This window comes from Dasypus novemcinctus, unplaced genomic scaffold (genome assembly GCF_030445035.2).
Source record: "Dasypus novemcinctus isolate mDasNov1 unplaced genomic scaffold, mDasNov1.1.hap2 scaffold_132, whole genome shotgun sequence".
In the NCBI taxonomy this organism is placed as follows: domain Eukaryota; kingdom Metazoa; phylum Chordata; class Mammalia; order Cingulata; family Dasypodidae; genus Dasypus; species Dasypus novemcinctus.
The window spans coordinates 12,011-27,316 of NW_026688151.1; positions in this window are offsets into that span (position 1 = coordinate 12,011).

Genomic DNA, 15,306 nt, shown 5'->3' on the forward strand with positions numbered 1-15,306 from the left:
TTGTGTTATAATTTTCATTAGTTTCAAGGTAGTTATTAATTTCTTTTGAGATTTCCTCTTTGACCCACTGTATTTCAAAGAGTGTGCTCTTTAATTTCCATATCGTGGTGTGAAATCTGGGCCTCTGGCCCTTGCAAATTTTCAGCTTGATAGTGGTGTATTAAAGTCCCCACTATTATTGTAGAGACATCTATTCCTACCCTTAGTTTCTCGAGTGTTTGCCTCAGATATTTGGAGGTACCCTTGTTAGGAGCATCAATGTTTATAACTGTTCTTTCTTTGTGAATGATTATCCCTTTCACTAATATGTAGTGTCCATATTTGTCTTTCACAATTGTTTCGCCTTTAAAGTCTGTTTTGTCTGATATTAACATAGTTACTCCTGTCCATTTTTGGTTATTATTTGCTTGTAAGATTCTTTTCCAGCCATTCATTTTGAACCTCCTTGAATCCCTGGGTCTAAGATGTTTTTCATGTAGACAACATATAGATGGATCATACTTTCTTATCCAATTTTCCAGTCTGAGTCTCTGGACAGGTGGGTTTAATTCATTGACATTCAGTGTTATCACTTTCAAGGAATTATTTATATTAGATATTTTTTCTTTGGATTTGTATTTGTTATATTTTGTTTGTTTGTTTGTTTTGTCTTTTTAATTGTTCTTACACTCTCCTCCAACTCTGTCTCTCCTGTTTTTTTCTTTCCTCCTATAGAATTTCCTTTAGTATTTCTTGAAGGGCAGGATTCTTGTTGGCATACTTTATTAATTTCTGTTTATCTGTGAATATTTGAACTCTCTATCATATTTGATTGTTAGTTTAGCTGGAAAGAGTATTCTTTTTTGGAAATTTTTTTTCATTTAGTACCTTGACTATGTCATACCACTGCCTTCTTGCCTCTATGGTTTCAGATGAGAAATCAGCATTCAATCTTATGAAGCCTCCTTTGTATGTGTATTTTTTTTCTCTTGCTGCTTTTAGAATTTTCTCTTTGTCTTGAGCATTGGATAATTTGACAAGTATATGTCTTTGGGTAGGCCTGTTGGGAGTTATGCTATTTAGGGTGCATTGTGCTTCCTGGATGTGGATGTTCATCTCCCTCACTAGGTTTGGGAAGTTTTTATCCATTGCGGCGGCTTGCTCGGTCGGTAGAGGTGGGGTCTGGCTGCGGACGAGGGGTCGGTCCAGCTCTGGACGAGGGGTCGGTCCCGCTTGGGACGAGGGGTCAGTCCCACTTGGGACGAGGGGTCGGTCCGGCAGCAGACGAGGGATCGGTCTCACAAGGGGTTGCGCGGTTCGGCTGACGGGGTCGCCCGGCGAAGCCGGCGACGAAGGGGTCGCCCGGCGAAGCAGGCGACGAAGGGGTCGCCCGGAGAAGCAGGCGACGAACTGGGGACAAGGGAGGCCAGGCCCTTGTCGGGGGCTCTCAGGACTGGAGGGCGCACGGCAGAAGAACTACCGCGGAGACAAGGTAAACACGCAAGTCCACTTTACTGAGGGAGAGGCAACAGTTTTATAGGGGCTGGGGAAGGCTGATTGGTCGAAGCCATGCCCTGTTCTGATTGGTTGCCGGCGAAAGGTCAGTGGGCGGTACTGGACGGGGGAGGGGTGGTGGTTAGGGATTGGCTGTCGCTGTTGCTGGGGGAAGGGGCAGGGTTTAGGGATTGGTGGCTGCTGCTGCTGGGGTGGAGGGCAGACTGGATTTTTCCGCCCACGCCTGGCTGTTGCTGCTGTTGGGGGAAGGGAAAAGGGCGGGCTGGATTTTTCCGCCCACGCCTGGCTGTTGCTGCTGTTGGGGGAAGGGAAAAGGGCGGGCTGGATTTTTCCGCCCACACCTGGCTGTTGCTGCTGTTGGGGGAGGGGAAAAGGGCAGACTGGAACTTTCTGCCCTGCGCCTGCGCAGGGAGAAAGAAGAAGGGTGCCGCCCCACAAGGCATCGGGTGGCGCCATCTGGGAGGAGGGGTGGCCGCGGAAGCATGGCTGCCGAGAAGGGGAGACCCGAGGGCACTCTGCGCCCATGCCGAGCTTCCTTCAGGGGTGGCGGTGGGCCCGACCAACCACCCTATTATGGGGGCAGCGGAATTAGGCCTACCGTGGCCGCTCCCCTGCCAGGCCAGCAAACCACACTTCAGCCCGAGGGGTGACCGCATTTCCCCCTTCTTTTCAAATAAGGGCCAGGATGGCAGCAGCAACAAGTAGCCGAGGCCCAAGAGGCAGTAAGCAATGAGGGAAGCGGGGCTGAAGAGGGAGGTGAGTATGACGGGGATACAAATGTACAATTTGGGGGGCAGTATCTTGCCGGTGCAAGCAAGGGTGGCCAATGTCCAATTCTTGTTGATCTCGGTGGCTATAAGGTCCATCTGCTTGTTAAAAGTCCAGGATGACAGCGCGTTACAGGGAGTTGATCTCTTCTTGGCGGCGAAGAGCGGTAGAGGCAGACTGTGTGATGGTCTGGAGGATCGCAGCGGTAAGGACAAGTCGCGTCAGGGCACCAGCGATGGTGGTGGCGGCAGCGTCGGGAGTGGTGGAGACGTCGGCGAGGACAATAAGAAGGCCAAAGTCTTCACGGGCGCGAGAGAGGCCGATGTTAATGGGGCGGGCCGACATGGGGCGGCCCAATCTGCAACGCAGTAGGGGTTCAAGCGAAAAAAGGAGGGGGGCGGGGGACGAGAAAGGACGCTTTGGACGGCTGAGAAGAGGAGTGAGGTCGAGACAGGAGGAAGCTCCGCAAGCTGCGGGCCGGGGAAAGCGGGTTGTGGGCCGTTTAGCGGGGCTGGTGAGAGGGGTTAGCTTGGCCAGAGGTGGCAAGGGAGAGCATAAGGAGAAGGAGAGAGACTATGTTAATTGGCTCGGCAGCATGGCGAGGGTTGCGGCGTCTGCACTGACGGTAGAGTGCGAGCAGCGAACGGACTTCAGGGTTGGATGGTTGCCTCTCGGGGTGGAGGGTGAGCTGGCTCAGTTGGTGCTGGATCACTCGCATCTGGCGCCGCGCCCTGCGGGACATCCGCTGCTGAGGTGGCGGGTTTGACGTATCTCCCGGGGACCCAGATTGGCTGAGCGGCATCCTTGAGAGCGCGGCGATGGGAGCCGAGGTGCGCGGTGAGACGAGGGGTCGGAGCCGGTGGGGCTCCGACGGTGGTCGCGGGCCAAGAGAAGGCCCCGACGAGGGGAGGGCGGGACGACGAGCAGTGGAGCAAGGCAAAGGGGAGCAAGCGTGGAGGGGAGGAGGCAGAGGTGAAGGCAGGGGTGGAGGTGCTCAGGCACGCGCTCCTGAGTTTTATTGGCGCCTCGTAATCATAGCGGGTCGGTATAAGCCCCCGACATGGAATGAGAAAGCCATCCAGCGATTCTCCCAGACCGCCGTGGATCATATGAGGTCACCAAGGTTCAGGAGCAGCAATGCAGAGTGAAAAGATAGGGGTGAGAAGAAAGGAGGGCGTAGGGCTGTGGTAGGGTTACTTCAGACGTGCAAGCGCACGCTCCCGAGAAATCCAAGGCTCCTCTTAATCATAGCGGGTCGGTATAAGCCCCCGACATGGAAGGAGAAAGCCATCCAGCGATTCTCCCAGACCGCCGTGGATCATATGAGGTAGCCAAGGCTCAGGTAGCAGCAATGTTGCACGAGAGAAGTCCCAAGGTGAGAAGAGAGGAGGGGGTAGGGCTGTGGTAGGATTACTTCAGACATGCAAGCGCGCGCTCCCGAGAAATCCAAGGCTCCTCTTAATCATAGCGGGTCGGTATAAGCCCCCGACATGGAAGGAGAAAGCCATCCAGCGATTCTCCCAGACCGCCGTGGATCATATGAGGTAGCCAAGGCTCAGGTAGCAGCAATGTTGCACGAGAGAAGTCCCACAGTGAGAAGAGAGGAGGGGGGGGCCGCCAGGTTATGGAGTGAGGCTGTGGTGGAGTTGCCTTGCCCCACGTTGTGCTGTGGTGGGGTTGCTTTGCCCCACGTTGGGCGCCAACTGCGGCGGCTTGCTCGGTCGGTAGAGGTGGGGTCTGGCTGCGGACGAGGGGCCGGTCCAGCTCTGGACGAGGGGTCGGTCCCGCTTGGGACGAGGGGTCAGTCCCACTTGGGACGAGGGGTCGGTCCGGCAGCAGACGAGGGATCGGTCTCACAAGGGGTTGCACGGTTCGGCTGACGGGGTCGCCCGGCGAAGCCGGCGACGAAGGGGTCGCCCGGCGAAGCAGGCGACGAAGGGGTCACCCGGAGAAGCAGGCGACGAACTGGGGACAAGGGAGGCCAGGCCCTTGTCGGGGGCTCTCAGGACTGGAGGGCGCACGGCAGAAGAACTACCGCGGAGACAAGGTAAACACGCAAGTCCACTTTACTGAGGGAGAGGCAACAGTTTTATAGGGGCTGGGGAAGGCTGATTGGTCGAAGCCATGCCCTGTTCTGATTGGTTGCCGGCGAAAGGTCAGTGGGCGGTACTGGACGGGGGAGGGGTGGTGGTTAGGGATTGGCTGTCGCTGTTGCTGGGGGAAGGGGCAGGGTTTAGGGATTGGTGGCTGCTGCTGCTGGGGTGGAGGGCAGACTGGATTTTTCCGCCCACGCCTGGCTGTTGCTGCTGTTGGGGGAAGGGAAAAGGGCGGGCTGGATTTTTCCGCCCACGCCTGGCTGTTGCTGCTGTTGGGGGAAGGGAAAAGGGCGGGCTGGATTTTTCCGCCCACACCTGGCTGTTGCTGCTGTTGGGGGAGGGGAAAAGGGCAGACTGGAACTTTCTGCCCTGCGCCTGCGCAGGGAGAAAGAAGAAGGGTGCCGCCCCACAAGGCATCGGGTGGCGCCATCTGGGAGGAGGGGTGGCCGCGGAAGCATGGCTGCCGAGAAGGGGAGACCCGAGGGCACTCTGCGCCCATGCCGAGCTTCCTTCAGGGGTGGCGGTGGGCCCGACCAACCACCCTATTATGGGGGCAGCGGAATTAGGCCTACCGTGGCCGCTCCCCTGCCAGGCCAGCAAACCACACTTCAGCCCGAGGGGTGACCGCATTTCCCCCTTCTTTTCAAATAAGGGCCAGGATGGCAGCAGCAACAAGTAGCCGAGGCCCAAGAGGCAGTAAGCAATGAGGGAAGCGGGGCTGAAGAGGGAGGTGAGTATGACGGGGATACAAATGTACAATTTGGGGGGCAGTATCTTGCCGGTGCAAGCAAGGGTGGCCAATGTCCAATTCTTGTTGATCTCGGTGGCTATAAGGTCCATCTGCTTGTTAAAAGTCCAGGATGACAGCGCGTTACAGGGAGTTGATCTCTTCTTGGCGGCGAAGAGCGGTAGAGGCAGACTGTGTGATGGTCTGGAGGATCGCAGCGGTAAGGACAAGTCGCGTCAGGGCACCAGCGACGGTGGTGGCGGCAGCGTCGGGAGTGGTGGAGACGTCGGCGAGGACAATAAGAAGGCCAAAGTCTTCACGGGCGCGAGAGAGGCCGATGTTAATGGGGCGGGCCGACATGGGGCGGCCCAATCTGCAACGCAGTAGGGGTTCAAGCGAAAAAAGGAGGGGGGCGGGGGACGAGAAAGGACGCTTTGGACGGCTGAGAAGAGGAGTGAGGTCGAGACAGGAGGAAGCTCCGCAAGCTGCGGGCCGGGGAAAGCGGGTTGTGGGCCGTTTAGCGGGGCTGGTGAGAGGGGTTAGCTTGGCCAGAGGTGGCAAGGGAGAGCATAAGGAGAAGGAGAGAGACTATGTTAATTGGCTCGGCAGCATGGCGAGGGTTGCGGCGTCTGCACTGACGGTAGAGTGCGAGCAGCGAACGGACTTCAGGGTTGGATGGTTGCCTCTCGGGGTGGAGGGTGAGCTGGCTCAGTTGGTGCTGGATCACTCGCATCTGGCGCCGCGCCCTGCGGGACATCCGCTGCTGAGGTGGCGGGTTTGACGTATCTCCCGGGGACCCAGATTGGCTGAGCGGCATCCTTGAGAGCGCGGCGATGGGAGCCGAGGTGCGCGGTGAGACGAGGGGTCGGAGCCGGTGGGGCTCCGACGGTGGTCGCGGGCCAAGAGAAGGCCCCGACGAGGGGAGGGCGGGACGACGAGCAGTGGAGCAAGGCAAAGGGGAGCAAGCGTGGAGGGGAGGAGGCAGAGGTGAAGGCAGGGGTGGAGGTGCTCAGGCACGCGCTCCTGAGTTTTATTGGCGCCTCGTAATCATAGCGGGTCGGTATAAGCCCCCGACATGGAAGGAGAAAGCCATCCAGCGATTCTCCCAGACCGCCGTGGATCATATGAGGTCACCAAGGTTCAGGAGCAGCAATGCAGAGTGAAAAGATAGGGGTGAGAAGAAAGGAGGGCGTAGGGCTGTGGTAGGGTTACTTCAGACGTGCAAGCGCACGCTCCCGAGAAATCCAAGGCTCCTCTTAATCATAGCGGGTCGGTATAAGCCCCCGACATGGAAGGAGAAAGCCATCCAGCGATTCTCCCAGACCGCCGTGGATCATATGAGGTAGCCAAGGCTCAGGTAGCAGCAATGTTGCACGAGAGAAGTCCCAAGGTGAGAAGAGAGGAGGGGGTAGGGCTGTGGTAGGATTACTTCAGACATGCAAGCACGCGCTCCCGAGAAATCCAAGGCTCCTCTTAATCATAGCGGGTCGGTATAAGCCCCCGACATGGAAGGAGAAAGCCATCCAGCGATTCTCCCAGACCGCCGTGGATCATATGAGGTAGCCAAGGCTCAGGTAGCAGCAATGTTGCACGAGAGAAGTCCCACAGTGAGAAGAGAGGAGGGGGGGGGCCGCCAGGTTATGGAGTGAGGCTGTGGTGGAGTTGCCTTGCCCCACGTTGTGCTGTGGTGGGGTTGCTTTGCCCCACGTTGGGCGCCAACTGCGGCGGCTTGCTCGGTCGGTAGAGGTGGGGTCTGGCTGCGGACGAGGGGTCGGTCCAGCTCTGGACGAGGGGTCGGTCCCGCTTGGGACGAGGGGTCAGTCCCACTTGGGACGAGGGGTCGGTCCGGCAGCAGACGAGGGATCGGTCTCACAAGGGGTTGCGCGGTTCGGCTGACGGGGTCGCCCGGCGAAGCCGGCGACGAAGGGGTCGCCCGGCGAAGCAGGCGACGAAGGGGTCACCCGGAGAAGCAGGCGACGAACTGGGGACAAGGGAGGCCAGGCCCTTGTCGGGGGCTCTCAGGACTGGAGGGCGCACGGCAGAAGAACTACCGCGGAGACAAGGTAAACACGCAAGTCCACTTTACTGAGGGAGAGGCAACAGTTTTATAGGGGCTGGGGAAGGCTGATTGGTCGAAGCCATGCCCTGTTCTGATTGGTTGCCGGCGAAAGGTCAGTGGGCGGTACTGGACGGGGGAGGGGTGGTGGTTAGGGATTGGCTGTCGCTGTTGCTGGGGGAAGGGGCAGGGTTTAGGGATTGGTGGCTGCTGCTGCTGGGGTGGAGGGCAGACTGGATTTTTCCGCCCACGCCTGGCTGTTGCTGCTGTTGGGGGAAGGGAAAAGGGCGGGCTGGATTTTTCCGCCCACGCCTGGCTGTTGCTGCTGTTGGGGGAAGGGAAAAGGGCGGGCTGGATTTTTCCGCCCACACCTGGCTGTTGCTGCTGTTGGGGGAGGGGAAAAGGGCAGACTGGAACTTTCTGCCCTGCGCCTGCGCAGGGAGAAAGAAGAAGGGTGCCGCCCCACAAGGCATCGGGTGGCGCCATCTGGGAGGAGGGGTGGCCGCGGAAGCATGGCTGCCGAGAAGGGGAGACCCGAGGGCACTCTGCGCCCATGCCGAGCTTCCTTCAGGGGTGGCGGTGGGCCCGACCAACCACCCTATTATGGGGGCAGCGGAATTAGGCCTACCGTGGCCGCTCCCCTGCCAGGCCAGCAAACCACACTTCAGCCCGAGGGGTGACCGCAATCCATTATTTCCTCCAACACCCCTTCTGTTCCCTTTCCCTTCTCTTCTTTTTCTGGGATGCCTATAATGCATATGTTTTCACATTTTGCATTGTCATTCAGGTCCCAAAGTCCCTGTTGTATTTTTTCTCTTTTTATCTATCAATTCTACTAACTGTTTGATTTCAGATGTACTGTCTTCCACATCACTAGTTCCTCTCCCTCTTCAAATGTGCTGTTATTTGCTGAGAGTGTATTTTTTATTTCTTGGATTATACTGTTCCTTCCCATCATATCCGCTGTCCTTTTTTTTTTTTCATGATTGCAATTTCTTCTGCATGCTCTCCAAGTGTTTTCTTCATATTCTTATCTCTTACTTCACCTCATTAAATTGGCCCGTATTAAATGTTTTGAGAGGTTTATTTACTTGTTTGATGTTCTGCTCTTCTTCCTAATTTTAATTTGTTCACTGGATTGGGTCATGTTTTCCTGATTATTGGTTTGGTTTGTAGTTTCTTGTTGCTGTCTGGTCATCATTTTATCTTGTTGGTTTGATGAACTTCTTTGTCTAGTCTCAGGGATAACTAGTTGTTTTTGCGTGTGTGTTAATTCTTCTCTTTGCCACATTGTTTTTCTTATTCTATTTCCTTGCTGTTGGCTAAGTTCACTTGAAGGAAAATATTAGGGCAAGTGAAAACAAAACAAGTAAGAAAAGAAAAAAGTAGAATAGTAGTATTGATAATAAATGTTAGCAGAAGAACCATGTGAGATCTAGGAGAATGGGTATTAGACTCATGTAAGCTGTGTAGAGTTAGAACAATAAGAAAAATGCAGTATCTATAATGAGACAGTAAACTGAATATGGGGAGGAATATAGTATGAATTAAAAGACCAGTGTGGTTAGGAACGTGGGAAAGACAAAGGAAAAGACAGTAATATAGAGAGTGAATAAAAGACAAAACCACACAAAGGTTTTAGAAATGAAAATTGACGGCTAAATTAAGAGCAGTGGAATGTAAGAGAAACACAAAATGACGGAGGATAAAAAGATGTAGAGGAAAGGGGTTAGCATTGGTAGCCAAAATCAGTACACACAGAAAAGAGGAAATCAAGGATGAGGAAAAACAGCAAATGTGAATCAATTCCTGCCACACCTAATATAAAAAAAGAAGAGAAAGGAAAAAAGGGGGGGAAGGGGGGAAAGCGGGGGTGGAAATGCAAGCTAGAAAAACAGAAAGATGAAGAAAAAGAAGAAGAGGAGGAGGAGGAGGGGGAAAGGGCTGTGGGGGTATAAAAAGGAAGGAAAAAATAAACCAATAAAAAATACCAAAATTTCAAGCAAGGAATCCTTTCTGCATTTAAATAAAATGCTTAGGAGTCTGACATTCCCCCTTTCTCCCTTTCTCCCTTCCCTCTCTCCTAGGGCAGCAGGGAAGTTGTGTGAGGTGTCCAGTAGGAGATTCAAGTGGGTCCTTGGTGTACCAAATCACCAGAGAAAACAATGTGTCTCAATTTCCAAAGAGAGAGTGCCCCCACCTCAGCAGGAACCCCAAATATGCTAATGGAAGTTTTCAAAACACATCTTAGAGTCTATCTCCCTTAGGTGTGCTACAAGAGGGCTAGTTGATTTTCTGACTCCACCTTCTTCCAGACCAAGTTTCCTAACCCAGCATTTTTAGGTAAATAGGGCTTTCTCAGCAGATTGTCCTCTCCTTTCTTCCCCAGCTTTCCCTAAGCCAGCTGGTATGCTCCTCCAAGTTCAAAAAAAAAAAAGGGGGGGCAGGACCTGAAAATTGAACCCGCACTCATTTTGCCCCTCTGCACCTCCCACCCAAACCCTCCAACTCACAGAGTCAGTCCAAAACTGAAGGGCTAGTGTATTCTTTTACTGCAGGGAGCTCTGGATTTGGGAGTGGGAAGTCTGGGATATTGCAGACTTAGGGTATGTAGGTCTGTGGAACGTCCGCTGTGGTGGCTTAGGGGTCATGGACCTGGAGACCATGCTTCTGGGGAACACAGAAGCCACCACACTACTGACAGTCCAGGGAATGCCTAAGGGGGAAGAGTCCCACCTCTCCACAACTTCCGACCTCGGTGCTAGAAACCTACAATTCTACCTTAGCAAGCATGATTTCTGTCTCTCCAAATCAATGTCCAAACACCTCCTGCCTTGCAAGTTTCCAAAACAGCCCACTGCAGCAAGATTCCAACCCTACTCAGCCACTCTTCTGAGGGCGCCATCATGAAGTGCATTCACTCAGATGCCATCTTGCCCCACCCATCAGCTATCATCTTTTAATATCTCCATTTGTTCACCCCAGCTTGTCCTTAAAGGGAAAGTACATCTGCCTCATTATCTAATAAAAGATGAAGAAATGCACATGCTAGCTGTTCTTTAATCCTCCCCTGGTTAGCCATGTATATCACTCTGGTTGCTTAGATACTCCCAACAGTGACCTCAGACACTTGTTCTTGTTGGATTTGGGAAGTATCGGGTCTCAAACCTAATGCCAGGTTGCCTAAGTTTGTTTTTGCATTACTTTTTTCCTCTGGGTAGTAACGCTAGGAAGCATTTCTACCAACTGCAAGGCACAAGGCAGAAAGTACAGTGAACAGAATGCAGCACATATGCAGAATATGTTGGAAAACCCAGTAACACCCATGCTCACTGACTCCATTAACTCAGACTGGGTGAAAGCAGCTTCAAATGAGCCTCTACAAACCCTTCACACACCTTCCATCCTGTGCAAGACACCTGGTCATTCTGGGAGAGGTGTGAAGATAAGTCAGCCTGGTTGTTGTCCACAGCCACATGCTAAGGCCAACAAGGCAATCCTTAGTATTGTCTTAAAGTTCTTGAGAATTCCAGGGGTGCCATACTAAAGGAACTTGTCCCATGGCTGCTGGAAATCCTGGTGTGCCTGTGCTCCAAGTCACTTTACAGGATGGGAAAGACAGAACACCCACAGCATGGGCTCAGGGCTCCTGCTCCCACACCATGGCTAGCCGGAACCAGCACACCATACCCGAGCTTCCTCCCACTGCTGCCTTCAAGCTTGTCCACTTCTGGCATGGTCACAGGGTGCCCTGGTCCACTGTGGCCTTCACCTCTGTGGAAAGCATCACCTCCAGTATGGCTCCTACAGTCCTAGGTTAACAAGAAGCCCAAACCATGGCCAGTGATAAAGTTTTCAGTGTTTGGTACTGTGAAAGTTGGATAGCTCTTTAGGTTAAAAATAAACTTGTCTCTTCCCACTTCATTGTAGACAAAAGAAAACTCTGGTTGGATTTTAAAAGGTGAAAAAACAGCTGTAAGGGTCTTCTAATCATCAAAGCAATGGGGAGAAATCACAAAAAAATATCAACCACTTTGACTATATGTATTAGTCAACAAAAGGTGTACTGATGCAAAGTACCAGAAAGCTGTTGGTATTTACAAAGAGGGTTTATTTTGGGTAGAAGCTTACAGTCACATGTCATAAAGTGTAAGTTACTTCCCTTACCAAAGTCTGTTGCCACATGTTGGAGCAAGATGGCTGCTGGTCTCTGTGAGGATTCAGGCTTCTTCTTCAGACTCCATGGTCACAGCTTCTTCTGGTCTCAGATGTAGACTGGCATAAGGCTTGTCTCTCTATCTGGCACTTTTTACATTATGGGCTTGGCTTCTCTGGTCTCTCCACAAGGTCAGCTGTAGACCCTCAGGTTATCTCTCTTCCCAGGCCTCTGCCATGTCTATGGAGCCATGTCTATTTCTCTGTGTTTTTCTCCTGTGTGTTTACTTCCCCAGGTTCCAGCATCAAAACTCCAACTACTTCCCTTGCCATGTCTTTTTCTTGCTGAGTCCCTGCCCACCAAGGGGTGAAGACTCAATGTCCTACTGAAATGGGCCATTCAAACCCCTGATCATAATTTAATACGTAAAAATGAAACCTATGAAGTTAATACAAACTATCATGCACAGAGGAACAGACCAGTTTACAAACATAATCCAATATCTATCTTTGGAATTCATAAACAATATCAAATGGCTGCACTATATAAATATTAAAGATATTTGAATTAAATCAAATAAAATCCAACAGTTTAAAAAACGTAATGCACCATGGAGAGATCACATTATCTTTAATATACATAACGTAGGATGTTGATTGGCTGAGAGTCACCTCTAGCTAGCAGTGCTATGTCCTCTAGAAGGAAACTTTGTAGGTAAGCCCCTAGACCAGAAGGCCCTTCAGGAACCCAAGGAAGCCCAAGCACCCCACCCACACTCCTGGGATGATGGAAGGTCAATTCTCCAAAGAAGGAACTTGGTCTCCTGTCAGGCAAAGTTCTGGAATCCAGAGGTTCAGAGTTACTGCCCAGCCCACTTGAGGCCAGCTGGCAAGAAAGAAAGATAACATGCTCTCCATCACTCACACCACTTCCATATGCCCAGTAAATTAAGGACTTAGAAGGGAGCTGGGCTCCTGGTCATTTTGTGCCTTAAGTCACTCCTGGCCAGCCCACCCATGGAACACATATGTGGCTGGAGAACACATAGACCAGGCCTCCAGACACCTGGTGGATGGGTGGGAGGCACCTTCCTCTCTCACACCTGAAAGCCTGGTGCCAAAGTGGATAGGGCAGTTGGTCAGCCAGCTGGGGGCAGCCATAACAGTAGGGGAACAGGGAAAGGGAAGATCCTCATGGAAGAGGCTGGGCTTGTGCTTTCCTCTGATCTTTCTGCGCTGAGTAAGCCCCTAGTGTTCTTATTCTGAGGGGAAGATCCTAAAGGGGAAGAAGGGACTCAAGAACAGAACATGCAATCAACCTACACTGAAGGTGAGAGCAAATGGCACTTTATTTTGTTCCCTAAGCTGGAGAAAACCAGCATAATAGAGTATGATATGCAACACGACAGAAAAATGCCCATTTCTTCTCCTTCTAATTAGTTCTAAAACTGTCTTTAATGTGAGAATGATAAGAAAGCAGCAATGCCTGCCTCCCAAACCCTCGATTAGTTACCAGGAGCCTATCATAGCTCAGAATAACCTTCCTTAACAATGCTGGTGGATGTTATCAGAATCTGAGACAGGTCTTCTTTGTGGGGATTTCATGTCTTCAGAAATTTTGCAGAACAAAATGAAATTTTTTTATCACAGAAAAATAAAGAAAATAATATTCATCACCAGTCAACCTCAGTTAATAACATGGCTAACCATTTCCGACAGCTAATCAAACTGAAAAATCTGCTTTTCCTTGATTTGTGTCATCAATTTTTCTTCTTTTCTCTTTTTTTTTCTTTCACTACTTTATGGATTGAAGCAGAATGTCATTAATAAAACTGATCCAGATTTAGATGCTACCAGAAAACGGAGCTTCTGGGTTTATTGGTATTTCATTATTACCATTTCTCAAGGGAGTTTTTGTTTCACAAAGGATGTTGCTTTTAAAACACAAAGCAAGGCTATACTCAGGCAAGATGGCGTCTGAGTGAGTGCACCTTATAACGTCTCCTGCAAAGAAGCAGCTGAATAGGGTTGGGATTTTGCTGGAATGGGCTGTTTCAGGCATTTGCAGGGCAGGAGGTGTCTGGATATCAAATTAGTGGCACTGTGAAAAAGAAGATTCATGTATAATGTAGAATTTTGGGTCTCTTTCATGGAGAATGGGGTTGCTCGTATGAAGCTTCCCCCTGGGGTTGGCAGTCCTGGAGACTTTGCTGCACCAGGGAATTCCCAAGACCTGAGTGGGCTATTTGGGGGCTTGCAGGGTGGGAGGTGTCTGGAAGTCAATTTGGTGAGACAGAGACGGAAGCATTCTTGCAAGACGTGGAATTTTGGGTTTCTGACACAGAGATCAGAGCTTCCAGCTAGAGCCACTCCAACTAGAGCAGACAGCCCATCTGTGGCATCCCCAAACTGCTTGTAGTACAGCGGTGCCCCCAGCAGGCTGTTTCAGGGGCTTGCAGGTTGGGAGGTGTCTGGAAGCCAATTAGACAAAGACAGAGATTTTTGTGAGATGTGGAATTTTGGATTTCTGACATGGAGCTCAGAGCTCCCGGCTAGAGCCCCTTCTCGTAGGGCTGGCAGCCCATCTGCACCAGTCCCTGAATTGTCTATACTACAGTGGCATCCCCAGCAGGCTGTTTCAGGGGCTTGCAGGGCAGGAGGTGTCCTGAAGTTGACTTGGTGAGACAGTGACAGAAGAGACTCTTGTGAGAGGGGGAATTTTGGGTTTCTGACATAGAGGTCAGAGTTTGTGGGCATGGCCCCTCCCCATAGGGCTGGTGCCCAGCTGCGGGGATCCCTGAAGGCTGTGTTGCACTGTGGTGCTCCCAGGCTCCCTTTTAACTGGATTCGTGGTTCCCAGGTCTGTGCCCCTTAACCCTGGTGGCTCACACCCCAGAGACTCATACCTCTTGAGTCTGCAATATCACAGACTTCCTATCCCTGAATCCTCCATGCCCTGAGGGCCATCAGACGTCCTTGACTGTCCTAGCCCTTGGCGTTTGTGTTTTTTTTTTTCTTTTTCCTTTTTTTAAATTGTCTTGGTTGCTAATATTGCATTATCTCCTGGTCTTTTCTCCTATTGTATCCCCCAAGGTCCTTTTTTGTTTATTGGGTTTTTTTTCTTTCTTCTTTTCTTTTTCTTGCTTGTTTCCCTTTCTTCTCTTTGCCCACCCCCCTTTTTTCTTTCTCTTTTTTTCTTTTCTCTCTTTTTCTTCCTATTTTATATTATTTTATTTATACAATAGGTGCTGCAAGGAGCACCTCACTTTTGCTGTGTTTCCTCATCCTCCATTTACTCAGTTCTGTGTGAGTTGATTTTGTTCACCTACACGAACCCCTTTCCTCCACATCTTTCTATCCTCCACCATCTACTGTTTTTCTTACATTCCACCTCCATTTCTTTGGTCCCAAATTGTCTAACTTTTAATTTCTAATACCTTTGTTCTGTTTTCTGTCTTTTATCCACTCTTGATACTATTGTCTTTCTTTTCTCTTTCCTCTCTCATGAAAACACTGGCCTTTTAGTTCATACTATATTCCCCCCTTAATCAGTTGACTGTCTCATTATAGGTACTTTAATTACTGTTATAACTCTACAAAACTTACATGAATCTAATATCCATTCTCCCAGATCTCATATTGTTGCTCTGTTAACACTTATTACCAATACTACTTTAAACATTTTCTTTCTTTATACAATTTCCTTTCCCCTGGCCCTAATATTTTCCTTCAAAGTGAACTCATCAGCAACAAGAAATTAGAATAAGAAGAACAAAGTTACAAAGAGAAGATATGACACTTATGCAAGAACATCAACTAATTAATCCCCTAGACTAGACAAAGAAACTAAGGATGATTAAACTCATGAAGATAAAACGATGGCCAGACAGCGAAAAAAAGCTACAAACCAAAAGAATAATCAGGAAAACATGCTGAATCCAATGAACAAACTAAAAACCAGGAAGGGGCAGAACATTGGACAAGTAATTAAAGATCTCAGAACATATATT